Raw genomic sequence first — 21,092 nt, 5'->3', positions numbered from 1 at the left:
AGGTCACATCTGTCTGACTTATAGCGTGTCATTATCTAGACCTGTTTCCACTGGTGACTCAGAAACTAACTTTTATGCTTAACTTTCCCGCATAACACCCACTTTTAAGAAGCAGAGAAGTCAGAAATGTCAGCCTGTCCTCAAAGGCAGTTCCCTCAGGCTTTATCTGCTTCTGTCTTATTAAGTATAGTCAAGCATGACTCAGCTCCTCCATCAACTGTCTGGGAAGGAGAACATTTCATGCTGGTAGGAAATCACCTTAAGCAGAACAATGGAAGGCATTAAAGGTAGACACTTAAGAGTCAAGTCGCTTATTACTCAAAATCAAATCACCTTTTTCTTTCCTTGGCAGAAGAGCACAGTCACAGCAAATAGAGAAACAGAATTGCATTTGCTTAGAACCCATCAGATGTTCTGTCACCTCAGTTACAACTATCAGCCACTCAGACACTTCCTCTGTCTGGGTCAAAAAGCAAGGTGAACCGTGGGTTATACCATGTCCTTCAATCAATAAACGTTCCTCAATGAGAATCTGTGGCATACAACAGCTAATAATAAGCTCCAGTGGGGGAAAAGGTGCAAATAGAATATGGTATCAGCTCTCAAAGGCCTCATTATCAAGAAAGGATGGACAGACAGGCTAACAATTAACCACAATACAAAGTAAAATGGAGTAAATGCTTAAAAGAAAAAAAAGAAAAGAAAACAGATGTGCCATCCCATATGAGGGCAGATGAAGCTCTTAGCTCTTAATTCTGGCTGCAGGAGGGGTGGAGTTCAAAGAAAGCATCATGGAAGAGATGGCATCTGATTTAAGCTGGAAAAAGGAGTAGAATGTGTACAGACAAGGGGAGGAGCCCAGGCTAAATGAAGCTTGTAAGCAAAGGTACAGGATGGGGTTGGGGGGAGCCATGGGGAGTCAGCCAGTCCCTCAATTAGGTGGGGCTGGATTACAAAGTGTGGGGTGATTTGATTTACGAGGTTCTGAGAATAGTAGATTAGGGTCATACAGGGTAAGCAATTCTGAGTTTATCATGGTACAATGGGAAGTCACTGATGGTACTTGAAGAATGAAGTGTCACATGTTAAAGATAACCATAAACAGAAATAAAGGATGGGTTGGGAAATTATATTTGTGCCTCCGGCTGAGTTCCAGAGATCTTATGGGTCTCACAGATGTGTAACATGTCAAGAAAGGGCTGTCTTTATCTTTTACTTATCTCTGTTTTTTCTTACAGAAACCACAAATGAAGACAAAGGAAAGAATTACAGCAATCTAGGAAGGGGGAATGGGGACAGTGAGGCTAATTATTTCTGGAATAAATAGATAAACTGTGACACATCATTGCAATGGAATGCTACTCAGCAACAAGGAATGAACCTCTGATACAACCAGTGATATGGCTATATCTTGAGATTATGTGGAATGAAAGAAGCCCATCCTGTATATATGTGACAATATGGAAAAAGCAAAATTATATGAATAGTGGTTGCTAGGGTGTTCTAGTTTGCTAGCTGCCGGAATGCAACACACCAGAGACGGATTGGCTTTTAATAAAAGGGGATTTATTTTGTTGGTTCTTCAGAGGAAAGGCAGCTAACTTTCCACTGAGGTTCTTTCTTACATGGAAGGCACAGGATGGTCTCTGCTGGTCTTCTCTCCAGGCCCCTGGGTTCCAACAACTTTCTCTTGGGTGACTTCTTTCTGCATCTCCAAAGGCCTGGGCTGAGCTGCAAGTGCTGAGATGAGGAATGCCAAGCTGCTTAGGCTGTGCTACATTGTGTTCTCTCATTTAAGCACCAGCCAATTAAGTCAAACATCACTCATTGCAGCAGACATGCCTCCTAGCTGACTGCAGGTGTAATTAGCAACAGATGAGGTTCACATACCGTTGGCTCATGTCCACAGAAACAGAACTAGGTATGCTCACCTGGCCAAGCTGACACCTGAATCTAACTAACACATAGGGCTTGGTTGGTCACCTGCACAGTAGCAGCATAAGAGAAACTATGTGGGTAAAAGAATGTCTCTGTATCTTGATTGTGTCAGTTGTTACACAGATGTATGAATCTGTCAAAATTCATAAAATCTGTCCCCCCCAATTGAATTTTACTCTATGTAAATTAAAAAGTGAATAAAAAATATATTTTTTAAAAAGGCCAGGAATTTAACAGTAAAAATCAAAGCAAGAGAGGCAAGGCAAGGGAGGTGTGGAATTTAGTTAGTCCTCTAGAGCAGCCAGGAACTATCTGAAACAACTGTTTGGGGGACATCTGTGAAGGGACACACATCATATACCAGTCTAGAATGGGTGGAAGGGCCAAAATCTCAGCAGGAAACAGTTAGCAAAGTCCCCAGTCTGCGGAGGCTGGCACCCCTCCCTCACTGGAAGGGCAGGATGCTGGAGACACTTCCTTGTGGGAAAAAGAAGCATTCTCTACTAGGAGCGAGGGAAGGTAGCTCAATCAAGTTCCAAATGTAATTTTCATGCACAAATTGGGACTGATAAATACAACCCTTGAGCAGAGATAAACCCAGGGACAGGAGGAAAGTAACCCTGAGGTCTCTCCCAACAGAGAAGAAAAAAAAAAAAGGGAAGCTTTTGGAGTTAGCTGAGCTCAGGATACTGAAAAAGAGCTGTATCCTAAGAAAAATAGCACATTGAACCGAGTACCAGCTCCAGCTCTTGACCGGTGAACCTTAGGGGCAGGGGACTGGCTCTGAAAAGGGATTTTATTTTAATTTTAATCTTATTTTTTCTAAAGTATTCTTTTTAAAAGTATTCTAAGTAGCTCACTAGAGAAAGCCTCAAGCACTTTCAGTCCTCAGCCCTGACCCAAGCAAAGGCAGAGTTAAGAAGGTCTGAGAGACAAAGTAACAAGTCAAGTATAGGGGATAATTCCTTAAAGGGCATATCTTCCCCAAGAGATGGGGGTGGGGTGAATGGAAGTGATGACCCTCCTTCAGAGCATTCAGACCTCAAGGGAATCAGAAACAGCTTCAGCTTGTTTTCCACCTCAGCCTCTGTCTCAACCACACACCTGGCAGGTTGAGAATTAAAGTCTCTATACCATTTTACATCAGTGAGGAGCTGCGGTTTCACAAGCAGCACCTGCAGGACAGGATAGGAAAAGCACAAGAGAGGAAAGTCAGACAAACCTGCTGGGTCTCACACTCAGGGAAATTTGATACTGATTACACCCTCCTCCTGAGACATGGGCTTGCCCTGACTAGGAAATTTTTGTTGGGGTTGATCATATCTGGAGAGACCATCCTCAAAAAAAAAGAGTTTCCACATAGGGCAAGAACCAAAAAAACAAGAGCTAAAAATTCTCATTTGAAAAAAAAAAGCTCAACTGAATTTCATCTGAAAAAAATTCTCAACTGAAGCTACGTTAGAGGTCTAGAATAAAGTTGAACTGAATGCCAAAGTACAGATAGAGAACAAAGCCAAACAACAAGAAAACCAGGGTAAAGGAGTGAAAATGACCTCCAAAATAATCAAGGAAATCAGATGCCTAGACACAAGCAAAAAATTAGGAGTCTAACCAAGAAAAATAAAGATATATATAGCCCAGTCAAAGGAACAAACTAACAACTGAAATGAGATATAGGAGTTGAAACAACTAATTAAAGATGTTCAAACAAGCATGCTAAATCAATTCAAAAATCAAATCAAAGATTTGAGGGGAGATATGGCAAAAGAGAGAAAGTATATAAAGAAGACACTGGGTGACTATAAAGAAAAACTTGAAAGCTTGAAAAAACAAATGGAAGAACTTATGGGAATGAAAGGCAAAATAAAAGAGATGAAAAACACAATGGAGACATACACCAGCAGATTTGAAGAGGCAGAAAAAAGGATTAGTGAACTAGAAGACACAACATCTGAAATCCTACACACAAAAGAACAGATAGGGAAAGAATGGAAAAATATGAGCAGGATCTCAGGGAATTGATGACAACACGAAGCATACTGATATACATGCTGTGGGTGTTCTAGAAGAAGAAGAGAAGGGAAGAGAGGCAGAAAAAATAATGGAGAAACAATTACTGAAAAATTCCCATTTCTTATGAAAAACATAAAATTAGAGATCCAAGAAGCACAGCATACCCCAAACAGAAGAGATCCAAATAGACATACCCCAAGACTCTTACTAATCAGATCGTCAAATGCCACAGACAAAGAGAGAATCCTGACAGAAGCAAGAAAAAAGTGGTCCATTACATACAAGGGAAGCTTAATGAGACAATATGCAGATTTGTCAGCAGAAACCATGGAAGAGAGAAGGCAGTGTTATGAGACAGTTAAGATAGTGAAAGAGAAAAACTGCCAAACAAGAATTCTATATCCAGAAAAACTGTCATTCAAAAATAAGGGTGACTTTAGAATATTTTCAGACAAATAGACACTGAGAGAATTTGTGAACAAGAGTCCTGCTCTACAAGAAATACTAGAGGGAGCACTACAGGTAGATAGGAAAAGACAGAAGAGAGAGGTCTGGAGAAGAGTGTAGAAATGAAGACTATCAGTAAGGGTAAAAACAGAGAAAAAAATAAGATATATTACATCAGAATGAAGTAATGGTGCATACAGCAATATGGATGAACCTTGGGGATGTTATTTTGACTGAAATTAGCCAGAAACAAAAAGACAAATACTGCATGGTCTCACTAATATGAAATAACATTAATGATTGAACTTCACTAAAGTTGAGAACACAGGTTATCAGGAGCAGAAAGAGAGCAGAGATTGAACATTTGATACTGAAGAATTACAGAATGTTCACAAGGATTGATTATAAAGATCCAGAAATGAATAGCACAATTCTATCTGATGGTAGCACAATGTTGTAAGTAACTGAACAAAGTTGAGTGTGAGTAGGCTCAAAAGAGGAAATCTAGGGGCATATAAGACACTAGAAGGAAAGATAGAATATAAAGACTGCGTCTGTATAGCTTAGTGAAACCTAAAGTGGACAATGATGACAGATTAAATGTGCAAATATAAGAATGTTTTTATATGAGGGAGAACAAATGAATATTAACACTATAAGATATTGAAAATGGGATGGCATATGGAAAAAATAAAGCCAACACAAACTAGGGTCTCTGGTTAACAGAAACACTGGAATATGCTTCAAATTAATGTAACAAAGGCAATATACCAAAGCTAAATGTCAGTAAGAGAGGGATATAAGGGAAGGGTATGGGATTCTTGGTGGTGGTGCTGGTTCTCCTGTTTATTTTTTATGCTTTTGTTCCTCTCTTCATTTTTATTTTCAGAAGTTGAAATTTCTTCATAGATTGTGGTGGTGAATGCATAACTCCGTGATTATACTGGGAACGATTGATTGTTTACTTAGGATGGATTGCATGGTGTGTGAATAAAACTGTTTACAAAATAAGCAGAAAGATACACATGCTGGAGAAAATGTGGAGAGAGAGTTGTACCTGTTCACTGTTCGTAGGGAAACAGAATGAAGCAGCTCTTCTGGAGGGCTGGTTCCATAGGAGGCTAGGTATAGGGTTGCCATATGATCCTGCAACTCCATTATTGGCTATATACTTAGAAGAACTGGAAGCAGGGACATGAATGGACTTTTGTACATTGGTGTTTATGGTGTCAGTATTCATGATTTGCAATGCATGTAAGTGGCCTATGGGTACATGGACAAACAGTGAGGTATATACACAATGGAATATTGAACACTTGCAAGAAAGAAGGAACTTGTGAGGCACACAATAAAGTGAATGAACCTCAAGGACAATATGTCAGTCAATAAGTCAAAAAAAAAAAAAAAGACCGGAAATATAATGCCTCACTAATATGGACTAACTATAACGTGCAAACTCTGAGAATTGAAATTAAGGGCATAGATTATCAGGGGAAGGCTTATTGTAAAGGTTCCTAGATTGTAAGCTAATACAGAAGTCATATGTATACCTGAGTTGTAACGGTTATTTCCAAATTTTGACATGTTGTGCTTTTTGTGTATAACCTGGTCGGTCCCTAGAACTTCGGATATCTGTGTAACAGCTGAGACTCAGAGCTAGAGATATGCAGCTATGAAAGTTAGGATTTCCCCACACAGTAATGTTAAAAAAAAAAAAAGGCTCTAAAAGAAATCAGAATTCAATTAGAGATATGAATGAAGCAGAACTGGTTAGGATTAAGGTAAATCAGACTAAAGGGTAAAGAATGATATTGACCGCATTTTAAAACTTCAACTTCTCTGTGAGACCAAAGGAAGAGATGTTTATTTGATGCAAAAATTATATTTTCTGCAGCACACTATCTAATGTAACTTGTATGGTCAGTCTATTTGAACACCATAATTACATGGAACCTTGAATAGGGAGTGAGATCTTGTTGCTTTGTAAGGTTTAGTATGATGCGCGATACATCCCAGAGTAATCTGGGCAGAAAATAAAAATGCATTTGGAAAGTCTCCTTGGGGGACTGGGGAGAAAGGAGGAAATATTCAACTTCCCCATTTGGGGAATTTCTGATATTCTTGTAAGCAGTGGAGACAATCAGAACAATAGGCTGAGACCTTGATCTTGGGGCTTGCCCTTACGAAAGTTTTTCCTGAAAAGAAGAAGCTGAGCCTACTTATAATTATGTGTAAGAGTCACCCCCAGAGAACCTCTTTTATTACTCACATGTGACCTCTCTCTTTAAGCCAACTCATTAGGGACACTCACTGCCCTCCCACACCCCATGTGAGACATGACTCCCAGGGGTGAAAATCAACCTGACAGTGTGAGACAAAACTCCCAGGGATGTGCCTGGCTCCAGAATAGTGGGATTAAGAAAAAACTATTGACCAAAAGAGGGAAGAGAAACTAAACAAAATAAAGTTCCAATGGCTGAAAGATTTCAAATAGAGTCGAGAGGTCATTCTGGAGGTTATTTTTATGCATTATATAGATATCCCTTTTTGGTTTTTAGTTAACTAGAGGGAAATGCCTAGAACTGTTGAACTATAATCCAGTAGCCTTGATCCTTGAAAATGACTATATAATTATATAGCTTTTACTGTGTGACAGTGTGATTGTGAAAACCTTGTGATTGACACTTCCTTTAACTTCCTTTTACTCACCTGTATGGACAGATGAGTAAGAAAATAAAGACAAAAACATAAATAAATAATGGGGGGATATGGAATGTTTTAGGTGCTCTTTTTTTACTTCTATTTTTATTCTTATTTTTGTTTTTGTAGTAATGAAAATGTTCAAAAATCAGTGGTGATAAATGCACCACTATATGATGATAGCGTGAACCACGGATTGTATACTTTGGATGATTATATGGTATGTGAATATATCTCAATAAAATTGCATTTTAAAAAAATCAAACCAAATAACTCCTACTTCTTGTTTAGAGATTTGCCTATAACAACTTGAGAGAACAAGTTTGCAGTCACAGGCCCTTTGCTCACCCATCTCTTGCCATCAAATGGCACTAATCCTTCAAGGTATAATATGACACTAACCCTCTAAAAAGCCCTTCTAGATGCCTGCAGCTTAAACCATCCTAAACCTAGCTGTTTCTATGCACTTCTCTCATGACACTAACCATGTTCAGCCTCACATAACTGTTATTTGAGGATTGGGCTGTGCCTTGCTAGAGCTCAAACACAGGGCTTAGATCTTGCACAACCAATACGGTATTCAGCATGTAGAATTAAATCATTGTATGTTTCTAAATGGGCTGGAATAAAGAAGCTCACAGGAAACGCAGAGATCAATAACTGCAATAAGATAAATGTTTATGCTCCCTCAGAACTCACTGACATACATATCATGCTCTCCCATACAAAATAACCTCTTAACCAAAGTAAACACTTTAATTTTATCTATTTATTATACCTATCCATTCATTTCCCAAGTATTTACTGAGCACCTACTCAGTGAAAAGCCTTCTGTCAGGCACTAAAGACACAGAGGTGAATAAAACAGCTCCCTGTCCTCTTTGGAACGTCCATTCTAGAGATGGCAGACATTAACTAATAAATCAAATAATCACACAATTAATTACCTACTGAAATGGGTACCATCAGAAAGAAATACACGTTGATACAAAAAGGTATATTATAGAGATATTACTGGGCTTGAGCTGGCAGAGGAAGGGGTATATTCCCTGAGGAATTGACTTTTGAGCTAAAGCTATAGAATGCAAGGTATGAGGGGCAAAGGTGAGAGAGGCTGAGTGAAGGCCTTAGAATGGAAAGGACACAGAGTTTGTGACTATTTCGAAGAGTCCCAGCGTGCTGATTTGAAAGGATTATGCACCCGAGAAAGGCCGTGTTTTAATCCTGATCCACCTTGTGGAGGCAGCTGTTTCTTTTAATTCTATCCAGTACTGTAGGTTGGAAGCTTAATTAGATCATCTCCAGGAAAATGTGACTTGCCACATTGTGCGTATTAACCTTTGGTTAGAAGGAGATGTGACTCCACCCATTCCAGGTGGATCTTGATTAGTTTGCTGGAATCCTTTAAAAGAAGAAACATTTTGGAGAAAGCTTCAGAGTCACCAGAACCATAAGCGCCCACACAGCCAGAAACCTCTGGAGATGAAGAAGGAAAATGCCCCCGGGAGAGCTTCCTGAACAAGAAGACTGGAGAGAAAGCTAGCAGACATCGCCATGCTCGCCATATGCCTTTCCAGTTGAGAAAGAAACCCTGAACTTCATCAGCATTTCTTGAGTGAAGGTAACCTCTTGTTGGTGCATTAATTTGGACATTTTTATAGACTTGCTTTAACTTGGACATTTTCATGGCCTTAGAATTGCAAACTTGCAACTTAATAAATACCCCTTTTGAAAAAGCCATTCCGTTCTGGTACAGTGCATTCTGGCAGCTTGCAAACTAGAACATCCAGGAGACTAAAAAATATATCAATATAATGATTCAGCAGTCACACTCATTTGTTACACCCTATCTTCTCTGTATAACTCCACCATCAGCTTTGATCTTTCTCCCCCTCTTTAGAGGTATTTGGGCTAAGCCCATTCTAACTTTCTCATGTTGGAAGGGCTTTCAACAATATGGGGTAAGGAGATGGAACAGCAGATGTTCTGGAGAGGCTGGCCCCTCTAGGTTTCAGGACTCACCTGGTCCAGGGACCCATCTGGAGGTTGTAGTTTTCTGGAAAGTTACCCTAGTGCATGGAACCTTTGTAGAATCGTATATATTGCCTGAGATGTTCTTTAGGATTGGCTGAGATGGTTTTGGTTGGGGGTTGTCAAGTTAACTGTAGTTAGCAATGTCTAACAGAAGTTTGCATGAGAATGATCTCCAGAGTCACCTCAATTGAAAAACAGTACAAGTCTCAACTGATTTAGAGTCATCAAAGCCAGAGTAAATAGCAGAGAACCATGGGACCACAGACTGGTCTCAAAGCAACTGATTTTAAAGAATATATTACTACCTTCCTTTGAATTCTTAGAAAATTGGCCAGTAAATAAGCACCTAGAGCTCATGAAAACATTTCTGGGCAAAGGTTTAATCACACCTGGGAATGTGGACTCTTGTGCACAAATAACCACCTTCAAAAGGCAAAATCTCAATCTTAATCTTTAACACAGATGACCAGTTGATGTTTACCCATCTGCCACATGTGTGGCATCAATTTCCAAGTTCATTCAACTCAACTTCTGCTTCTTTACTTGCCTTTGCTGATTACAGATAACTTTCAAATATATTCCTGCATTGGAGCTCCATAACAATTCTGCAAAGTAAGCAGGACTGATATTCACATTTTCATTTTAAAGGTAAGGACACTGAGTCACTTAGAGAGAGATTTGACCTGAGTCCAGGATTTTTTCCCCTCCATTACGTATTGTGAATTACCCAGAACATTTTCTAAACCAGGACATTTTCTGAGCAACCACAGCAAAGACCTAAATTTGTTGCACTAACAAAAAAGCAAATGCTCAGATTCTCCTCTACTGGATCAAGGTTTAAAGGGCCGAATCCTGGGAATTCACAATGATCTCTTCTTTATTGTTGCAATGCACTTTACCATATGGAGTCATTCTGTAAAAGGGCTGTGGTATAATGCCCAACATGAGATAAATCTGCTATTTCAGTACTTCAAAACATCATTTGCAATATTACAGCCACTTTGGAAACCCATTTGGCAGTTCTCTAAAAGGTTAAACACAGAGTTAATGGAGACATGCCCACGCAAAGCTTTTACATGAATGTTTAATATAATAATAATGTGAACTATGGCACATATTGTAAGTCCAAGACTGCATATGTTGACTGCATGGCAGAATGAAGGAATACAGACAGAATGAAGGAAGAAGTATTCACTTGTGTTTTTTTTTTTTTTTTTTTTTTAACATGGGCAGGCACCGGGAATCGAACCTGGGTCCTCGGGCATGGCAGGCAAGCACTCTTACCTGCTGAACCACCGTGGCCCGCCCTATTCACTTGTTTTAACACATGTATAATCATGCCTATAGATAATGAAAGGTTGACAGCTAGCCCACTGTATCTGTAGTACAGAATTCTTTAAAAACAACAACAGAAGAAGAATCCCACAAAACAGCCTGTAATCAATAGAAATGTTTAAGTGAGCAAATAAAATAGGTAAGAATCAGGGTATTTAGGTATTTTGGGGGCTGAGTCTCCAGTATTGGCAACCTTTGAAGTGGGGATGTAGGGATTCACTGATTTCAGCTTCCAAGTATTTGGATGCCTCAAATTTATTTTCTTGACATTACATTCCTAACAAATATACAGACAATTCATGGTTACACTGCAGGAACATCAACAATGCTACTCATCTCACAAAGCTTTTAATTTTTTTTAATTAAAACTAGGCTAACAAGGTCATTTCATAAACCTGGAAATTATCTCTGTGCTGGGAAAATCATTCACATCCCAATTTACAGGTAGAAACAAAGAGCCAGTGCTTCTACACTCTCTCTCACAAGCATCCCTTCTTTCCCATCCCTAGGACTCCAACAAGCTCTGGTCTTCATTCTTTCTTGTTTCCAAAAATTATATTTACCTTTTATTTCTAATTATAAATATAATCAAATTGTAATGTATTCCCCAAATACCCAAAATTATTTTTAAAGAGGAGAGGGAATAAATGCACACATAGTTTAAAGATAATCACTGTTGAGATTTGGGTGTATCATCTAGCAAAGGTTTCCTACATATATGCACACACTTGCTCACATATCCACGCACACACTGGTGTGTGAGTAAACGAGCTTGAGGGTGGGGCTGCTTTATAGCTTTTGTTCCCCACTTGCTGCGATAATCTCACCATGGCCAATTTCAAACTACCCACAATTTTAACAACTGGCTGGCAAATTTCATAAAAACTTAGCAATTTGCTCCCAGCAAATAATTGTCACAGTTTTTTCAAAGTTCTGAACCAAACCTGCAGCTTCGCAAGCTGTTGTTAAACAGACACTTCTATCATAAACTCAACTCCAGGTCAACAAATATGAATGTATATTATATTTTTAACGACTTCATAGTATTCCACTTTATGGCTCTAACAACCTATTTAAGCACCCTTTATCATTGGACACTTGTTGGTTACCTGTTTTAGTAATCTTATGAAAAATATAGTTGGGAATGCGTTGTGATGCATTTCTCTGATTATTTCCTTAGGATATACCATGAGGTTCAAGGGACCTTTGGAACAATAAGCCAAAGTACCTTCCACATCCTTTCACCCACAATCATGTCACCATGCCCTAGCCAAGGCTGGGGAGGACAGTCTCTTTAATCTTTGCTAAGCTGATTGGTGAAAGGCAGCATCTCATTGCTGGTCATACTGCATTTATTTACTTACTCACAAGCTTGAGCTTCAAATTTTTGCCCATTTTTCCATTCAGTATAATTTATACTGGAAGGCTTTCATTTGAGTCTAATAATAGCTCCTTGCGTTCGCGTGACATTAATCCTTAGTCAGATACCCATATTTTCCTAATTTTTCATTTGTCCTTTAACTTCATTCATCATATTTTGATGCTACTCTAACTTTGTCAATCCTTATGCAGGTAAATACAACAAATTTTCTTTTATTGGTCCCTACTTTTGATGAAATATCTGAAAAGGCCTTCTCCAAGGTTATAAAACTTTGCACATATTTTCTACTAGTGCTTTTAGGGTGTAATGTATTTTTTACATTTAAATATTTCATTTCACTGAGATTTGTTTTAGGGTAAGGCATAAGGTAAGAATCTAACTTATTTTTTAAGGAATTATCCAATTATCCTAGCACTTAAATACAACTATCCCACTGACTATGGGTGTTACCCTGGGTAGCTGCCAGCTGTAGAGCTGGCTTCCCTTTTTTTTTTTTTTTAAGATTCCTGATTTTCACTTCAATTTTGGCCCCTGAGAATTTCTTAGCAATTCAGCAGTTCATTGAATAACCCTACCTAACCTATCTGTAATATTGCCCCGTTGCTTTCCATTATCAATGACATGTGCCTTACTGATAACCTTCCCAGAACATAAAAAGTAGTAATAAAATAAAATGTGTTTATTTACTTGTTTTCTTCTGTCCCTCCCCTCCTGCCAAGACTGTAAGCTCCATGAGGGCAGAGATAATTTCTGCCTTGCTTACCAATATAGGCTAGCACAACATCTAGTACCTACCCCAGCCCTGCAAATGAATAAATCCAATGTCGTATGCATCTTTACATTCTCTATGGTACAAAGCTTCGTACATAACAGGTACCCAGGAAACAAGGGCTGAGTTGAGTTTCACTTCTAATCACAAAGGATTGGTTGCCCCATATACAGAGGTTGTATAGATCTTTGCCCTATTTCTATTAAATCACAAAGGTGCTTTATCAAAATAAGAGAGGAAGATATTATCCTCTTGTGACAAAAGGATTGCATGCTTTAAAATGTATAACTAGCCTATGAAAAATTTGATTTCCTAGGGCTATAGAGGATTTGTGCATTAAGTCGGCTGGGATTTCAATTCTGGAAGGTTCATAGTGAAAGAGCTTTGCCTCTGTATGGATCAGTGATAATCCTTCCAGCCCAATCTTTTGTGCACTTGGTGAATCCAAGTGACAGTTATTCTAGTTATTTTGTTGACAGACACACACACACACACACATACAATGGCAGTTGCTGAGAAAGATAAAACATATCAGCTCCATCAGAAATAAAACGGCACATGGAGTGAAACCACTAACAAATTTCAAAACTCTTTCACACCCAATCATTGCCAAAATCTAGCAGAAAAGAACTGGCATTTCCAAACTGAAAAAAAAAAAAAAATTATAATCTCTTATCCTGATGTAAGTCACATTTACTAAGTCCCTTAACAAGTAAGAAGAGGGAAAGAGTCTGCAGCAGTTGGGTAAGGAGGAAAAGACAAGGAGTTACAGTCATTTGATCTCTGAGTTGCAACACAGGAGGCCAAATGAGTAATGCCAGAATAACCTTGCAGTAAGCTAAAGCTAACAGCTTTCCACCCCACCTGACCATCATTGCAGCTGTATTAAGACCCCTCTCCTTCATTCATCTGCAATCCTTTAGAACTACTTTCCTTTAGGCAATTTATTGTAGTCCTGGAAAGATGTACACAATCTGAATATGTGCAAGTCAAGCATAGAATACATGTTTCAAGGAAGCTTGGAGAAAGTCAAATTAAAATAGCATTTGCAACGGGAAAAATCACATCCTATTTTCTCTATTTTCTTTAATTGTTTGAATGTGCTTTTCAAATGAATGTATTCCATATCATCAATTATTTACAGAAACCTCTGGTTGGCATGTTTGGAAAGTAAAGAGCTTTGATTATAAAGAATTCAGCGGCTGCATGGGATAGTACAAATAGCATGCATACTAAAGTCAGACAAAAATACAAATTTTACTACTATCTACTGTAAGCATGGGCAAGTAGATGCCTATAGTAGATAGTAGTAAATTCATAAAATTCAATTCATAAAATTCAATAAATTTTATGAATCTGGAATTCCTCACTAGTAAAATGTAGATGAAAACACCTATCTTATGGGATTATTCAGAATTTTATGCTATATATTTATAAACATCCTAATTCATTTAGTGCAATTTCCCTTACCTTCCTTTCCTTCTATTACTCTCACACACACACATACACACACACACAAGCCACGTAGTTATTACCAATTTCCAGAGAATCAGAATAAAAGAGATTGAAAGCTATGCTTAGCGTCACATGATTTTCCTTTAGTGATTAAAAAATTCAATATTGTATAATGCTTTATGACTGCTATTGCAGTCATCAATTATCGCTGCATTGTAAATGAGAAGAAGAACCTTTTTAATATCAGGATATTAAGAGTAATAAAGGTGAGATAACTAAGATTTTGCTCTAATAAAGCAACACCAGAACAAAGACCCTGTCTTCTCTTTCTTTCTGAACTCTCCTTCAGGATCTCACACAGACCACTGCACACAGTGGGGGAGAGTCCTCCGACTTGTCCATTTACTCATTACTGTTAACAATTTCCACGCTTTCAATTATTCTCCAAAGCAAAGCCTCACCCTTCTCCTAGGCCTGGATACAAGCTAGGTTTCCACTGAGCCCCAAGCAGCACAGTGCTCCCGGCACAGATGCGTCACCTCTTTGTCCCGACTGCAAACCACACTACATTGCTTTTCACTTAGAACTCATGGAAAGAGAAGGCAAAAGAAAAACCAGAGTCTATGCTCAAGACGGCCATCTCTTCTTTTTCCACTATTGTGAGAGCTGTGCAGAGCTCTATGCCTACATCATCTCTGCTATAAACTTCAGTCAGAGTGCACATATCCTTGGTATACAAGCATTATCTCTGGAGATCTTGAGAGCTCTCACAACTGGAGGTGCCCGAGATGCAAGGAAATACCTGCATAATATTCAAGGCTACTATTTCCTCACATCATCTTAATATCATAGGAAGGAGGAAAAGAATCAGAATGTCAAAATTAATAATAAAAAGAACACAACTAAAAAAAGTCACTGTTGAAGAAGAAAATCATCCAAGAAGAAAGAGGGAGTATGTTAAGTGTGGTACTAAGAAAGGTGTTTTTTTTTTTTCTTTATGATCTAAAAGGGTATATAGCTGGGGTTGCATCAATTCTAGCAACTTCCTCTGTGGGGCGCTGTCTCTATCTCTGTTTTTCTCTATGTATTTCTGTCTCTCTATCTCTTTTCTGTCTCTGCTTCTGTTCTCTTTCTCCCTCTCTTCCTCGTCCTTCCAATCTGTTCCCTTCTTTACTTCCCCTTGCTTTTCTCTTCATTTTCCTTTACCTTGAGTGGGCAATGAGAAATGCTGAAGAGTCATTTAGAATCAAGCTACAGATGTCAAAAAATTTTTCACAAGAGAAATCTGATTTCCCTAGGGAATCAAAAGGAGTTTAAAAATGCCAAAGAAAATTAGGAAAAAAATAAGGATAAAGTTCATGTTTTCTCTCTAGAAAGTAAAAATCAGTTCATTAAGTAACTTTTGGGACAATTTGAAGTCTCAGAGGAAGTAGAAAAAGGGCAGAGTTAACTCAGGTGCATCAATTTAAAGCTATTAAGCCTAATGTATCTGAACAGCAAACACACCCAGAAGGAACAGTTAAAGGTTTCACCCCAAAGTAAAAAAAGGGAAAACAAGCTATAGTAAATTATGGCTAATAACAACTGAAATCCACTTGAGAACAACAATTTGTATATCTACGCTTGTTTTAAAAATGGTAAAATCTGGAGAGGCACAGGTAGTTCGGTGGCAGAATTCTTACCTGCCTTCAGGGAGACTCAGGTTCGATGCCCAGCCCATGTACTCCCCAAAAATTATAATAATGAAGTCCTAAATTTCAACTATACTTATATTTGCTATGCGAGTGCGTAAATAATTGGGACTCAAATAAAAGTCACCATACTCTCAATAAAGAGTCAAAATAAACAATAACAAATATCTTTATATTAGACTATTGTGATCCATAATATATACTATATAATATAATACAAATAATGAATAGATAAAATACTCGATAGAATTTTTTAAATGTCAACTCTCAATAAAAAGTTATATTATGTATAACTTATGTTATATTTATGTAGAAAAACCATTAGCAATTGATGGATGCTCTCTCTTTTGTTTTCTTTCCACTTTGGCCATCTACACCTAGATAGGAGGCCCCAAGGTCCATGTACGAAGCATAGCTGGTAAAGCTCCTAATTGGGCCAGTCTGCTGGCATGGCAAGTCCAAGGCATAAAGGGGCTGCAATGGACTGTTGTATAAGCTAAGGGGAAAATGCAAACACCAGTACCTTGGTGTGCATATCAAAACGTGCACTTCTGTTTCCTTTAAAAGGGCACTTCAAAAACTATGAAGGCAAGGCGGACGATGGTGGCGCTGTGGCAGAGTTCTTGCCTGCCAGGCTGGAGACCTGGGTTCGATTCCCGGTGCCTGCCCATGCAAAAAAGAAAAAAGAACGCAGGGTGCAAGGGTAGTTCAGTGGGGGAATTCTTGCCTGTCATGCAGGAGACCAGGGTTTGATCCCCGGCCCATGCACACATACCCCCCCGCCCAAAAAAATCAACAAATAGCCACATGAAAAAAGAATGAAATGTGACCCTCACCATACAGCATACAAAAAAAAAAAAAAGTATCTCTGAAGAAAAAAAAATAATTGATGGGAAAATCCTTAATTTATTATTCCAGACCCTACAACACTGCTGGGAGGTGATATTTACTCTTCTAGCAATGTGTAACGATACAAAAAGTTTTGATGCCAAGAGCAGGCAAAATGAAATTCATGAAAACAGAACACAGTCAAGTCTAGATTATTGAGGGTGTGACTATTTTCTCAGTCATTTTACATTTTCATCGTTCATATGCCTCTAAAAACAGGGAGAGATAAAACAGGGCAATTCTGTACATCAGCCTTTATGGGTTCGTATGGCAGGCTCCTGAAATTATTGACTGAGGTTCCCAGATTATTTGTAAAATGAGTTCATTTTCTCTCTCATGCCCTAAAATAAATGAGAGATAGCAGCACCCACTGAATTTAAATATAGAATAATCATCACTTTGTTACCTTGAGGTTGGAAATACAATGGAAATATATTTTATTTCCTAAAAAAAGGTAAGTCACTAAGCAGAAAATAGATTTTAAAAGCAACAGAATAAAAAATGGATGGGAACAGACCTGGGAATGATTCCCTGAAAAATCAAGGCAACTATTTGGTTCAGAAAACTCATCTCAACATGGCAGAAACAAATGTTCTGTGAAGACAATTCTGAAACAAAGGTGATCCAAAGAGCAGAATAAATTCTTATAAACCAAACAATGCCACCTCCAGCCATATGCACCCATATATTTCTTACAAAAATAATAGTTTCCCTTAACCAACACACCCATGTCAAGGAAGAATCAGGTAATTTTCCTAAACGTAGAATTATCACTTTGATACACGAAGCAGGTCTAAAGAGTCTATTTGCAAAGCCAGCATCAGTCTGCCAGTTACTCTTGAGAAGTATAAAGTAAATTAAAAATAAACACCAATGTACTTCAAAATACAAATAAATGCAGTCTTAAAAAAAAAAGAGAGAGAGAGAGTAAAAAGTTTGAAGAGATCTGTTCCCAAGAAGCAGCTATTAAAGGACAACAGGGTGACATGCTGTAATTTCAATGACCTTTAGGTCTCAGAAGAAAATGGAACTATATTCTATATACATTCTCCAAATGTGCAAACTAAATTACATAGAAACGAAGTGTGTTCAGGATGCCTAGCCATGTGCAACAGAGACAGGAGGGAATGTCACAAGCACATCTGAGTGCCGAGTTTTTTAAAAAAGCACATTCAAATAAAATGAGGCCATTGGAGATGGCAGCAAATTGATTTTTTACCAAAAGCTGAAAGAACCATTACCAAAGTATTAAAAATGTCATACATTCTTCTAGACTTGAGTAAAACAGAATTTAAAAAGGAAAAAGAAGAAATAAAGAAACCTGCCAACTACATTTAAAATACATTAAATGCAGCTATTCTCTTTCTTGCGGGGATTCCAGTCCTCCACAATCTGCTCCCACACCACCTTTGCAGTTTTGTTTCTAATTGCCCTTCCATTCCCTGCCCCCTCAATTGTCCTGCATTATTTTGTTCCCAAACAAAAGATGCATCTCCTCCTAGAAAAGAACAGTTATCCTTTACTCAGAAAGTCTTCCCCAATATCTCCCAACAGGATTAATAAATGTTTTCTTTGCTCTCTCAAAACATTCTGTTTGATATTCATTTTCTCATTTCTTTCTGTAGAAACTTACTGTAGAAACCTTAAATAAGAAACTTGCCTTATTCACCCTGGATTCTATAATATAAAACGATCAATTACACGATCTTTAGAAAGAAATGAAATCTTTGTAAGAGAAACACTTGTCATTAGAAACTGTTTAATTAAATGATAGGAAGAGAAACTGTTTAATTAAATAACAGGAAGAGTCTACCACGTATACCAATAATGTAGAATGCTTTTTAATAAAAACAAGAAGGCAGAATAATTGGTTAGGTTTTTTGGCTAGTTCGTTTGGTTTATAGCTAAAGACACAGGGACACAGAGTGATCAAGTGACTTATTTAATATAATGAAATAAGCCACCGAATGAAATAGACCAATGTCTCAATTCCCAGTAGAGCAATGTGTGTTTATTTTTTATTGATTTATTTTTCATAGCATAACTCCTTCTCAATAAGCCAAGAGTCCATGTCCACACTCTGCAAGTTTCTTTGAAATATAATGAGGAAAAAATCAGGAGCTCTTTCTTCTTAGCAGAAGAAAATCCTAAAGGAAGACAGACAATGTGGTATAAAGGAGTCAGGCAGCCGGTAAAACTCAGCTCTAGCAAGCCTGCCATTCAGAGCACTGTGAACTTGGGACACCTTCCTGCCTCTTCATTTCCTCAACTACAAACTGAGCTTAAGAATTTTTACCCCACAGTGTTTTCTGTGACATTAATAATAATGGGAATGAAATAAAAAGCTATATTCAGAAAGATCAATGTGAATGTGCTTTGGAGGGGGGAGTAGCAAATGCATTGCCTATCATTTTTATGTGGTCTTTTTAGCAAATAAGTTTGATATGGCAATGCTTTTGAAATTCACCATACTATATGTTTTCACTCTCTCCCCAGCTTGGAATCACAGGTAAGAAATATTTATTTCTTCTCCAGAGGCAGCCTTAGCAGTTTGACGTTCAAAAATGCTGCCAATGAAACATACCAAAAGAGAAATGTGTGATTAGTTGAATTCTTGCAAAAGGGGAACTTCTTTGAATGTAGTTGTGGAAACGTTCAATACTATAATAAACAAAAAATGGGAGTGCTGAGTTTTATCACAATGATTTGCCCCCTGAAGAAAACTTCTGAAAAAGATGGGAGTGGGGGAATGTAAAGATACTGCTTATCTAGAAAGCACAGAAACCTATTACTGAGTGGCTCCCCAGCAGTCAGGAAAACTATTACTTGTGATCCCCCGGATCTTAATATGCCCAGAGGGAGCATACTTAGTAAAGATAACACAGATTTGGGGAAGTGGAGAACTTTTTGAAGTCTCAATCCTGCTAAGTATTAGCCTTATAGCTTTCGGCAATTCACTTAGCCACTTTGATCCCAAGTTTTTAAATCTAAAAATGGGAGTTAAAACAGCTGCCTTGAATTACCCCATGGTTTGGGTATGAAATCAAATGACATCAAATATTTAAAATGCAAAATGCTTTAAAGATACCTTCATGCACAGAGAGGTCAGCTGATCCCTCAGGATGTGCAATGATCCTTTCCCCCCTCCCGATATCCCAGAGCCAATTCCCCCACCACCCTATATTTTTGTCAACAACGCTTCCTTTTTGTTGCTCTTCCTCTAACGAGGAAGTGCAGCACTGACATGGACACAATATACCTCTTCATAAGGAAGGCAGATGAATATGTGCCAGATGGACCGAGCGGATTACAGCATGTTTCCCATGATGACTCAATGGGGATGCTATGAGAACTTATCTTGTTCAAGAAGTCAGCTTCCCCTGGCAGAATTATGAGTCACAGTTCCTGACTAAAGAGCTCCCTTTCCAGCAGCACTGGGGAAGGGGAGAAGAGTTTTCTTGGACGGATTACAGCAAAGGTCATTCAGAAGGACACACCAGCACTGTCAAGGCCAGTACACACTAACGTCTGGGGTTTCCCTGCTCTCTCAACAAGGGTAACACAGTTACCTCTCCCTTTTCCTTTAAGGTGAGGCCAGGCACAAAACCAGACTGATGAGTTGCTGGTATGGATCTGAATAAGTTCCATTATGAAACTGGCCAGTTTGGACAAAAAAGGAATATGAAGAGACACTTATTCATCCATGTAACATGCCTGTTTTGAGTGTCTATTATATGTCTATTCATCAATCATTTTTCCAAGTGTTTAGGTAACAAACAAAATGTGTAAGTCTCTGTCCTATAGCTTGAAAGTAGAGGAAGGGAAAGAAGGAGAGGAGGAGAAAAGGAGGGAGGGAGGAATGAAAGGATGGAAGGAAGGAACAAAGGGAGGAAAAGGAGAGGAAGAAAAGAAGAATAGGAGGGAACAGAAAGAGTTCATATAACAACAGAAAATGATGATTTCTATGAAGAAAAATTATGGCAGGATAAAGGATAGAGAGTTTTGGGCAGGGCTATTTTAGATAACATGGTCAAGGAAGGCCCTATGAGCAGATAACATTCAAGCATAAAACTGAATCAAATCAGAACAAATTATAATCAGGGCTTATATTCCACACATTTGCAATCGGTACATCCTGGCACTGGCCGATGAGATAAGACACCCAACCAAGCAGGACAGACACTGGTCCAAAGAGCCAGTGGAGCTTGTGTCCCAGATTGTATGAGCCCTGATTATACTATATCCTTTCCTCTGTGAAACTTCCTAGGGCCACCAAGGTCTGAAGTTACTTCTGTTTTTCTCAGCTTGAGCTGTACTCTTAGTCAAAGCTCTCCTTTTTTGCCATATTTTGTTTACAATGTTTAAAGTGACACAGAACAATTCAAATGCAACCAGGAGAGATGATCAGGGCTCAAATCCATGCCCTGTGAAAAGCAGTTAA

The 21,092-nt window shown here is 38.4% G+C and overlaps 1 protein-coding gene across 3 annotated transcripts in view; it reads right to left on the bottom strand.

Moving 5' to 3' along the window:
* IL1RAP (interleukin 1 receptor accessory protein) overlaps positions 1–21,092 on the bottom strand; it is a 152,196-nt gene that overhangs the window by 74,953 nt on the left and 56,151 nt on the right. The window lies entirely within an intron of this gene.

This window comes from Tamandua tetradactyla, chromosome 10, assembly GCF_023851605.1.
Source record: "Tamandua tetradactyla isolate mTamTet1 chromosome 10, mTamTet1.pri, whole genome shotgun sequence".
Taxonomy (NCBI): Eukaryota; Metazoa; Chordata; class Mammalia; order Pilosa; family Myrmecophagidae; genus Tamandua; species Tamandua tetradactyla.
This window is presented reverse-complemented; position numbering and strand designations above follow the sequence as displayed.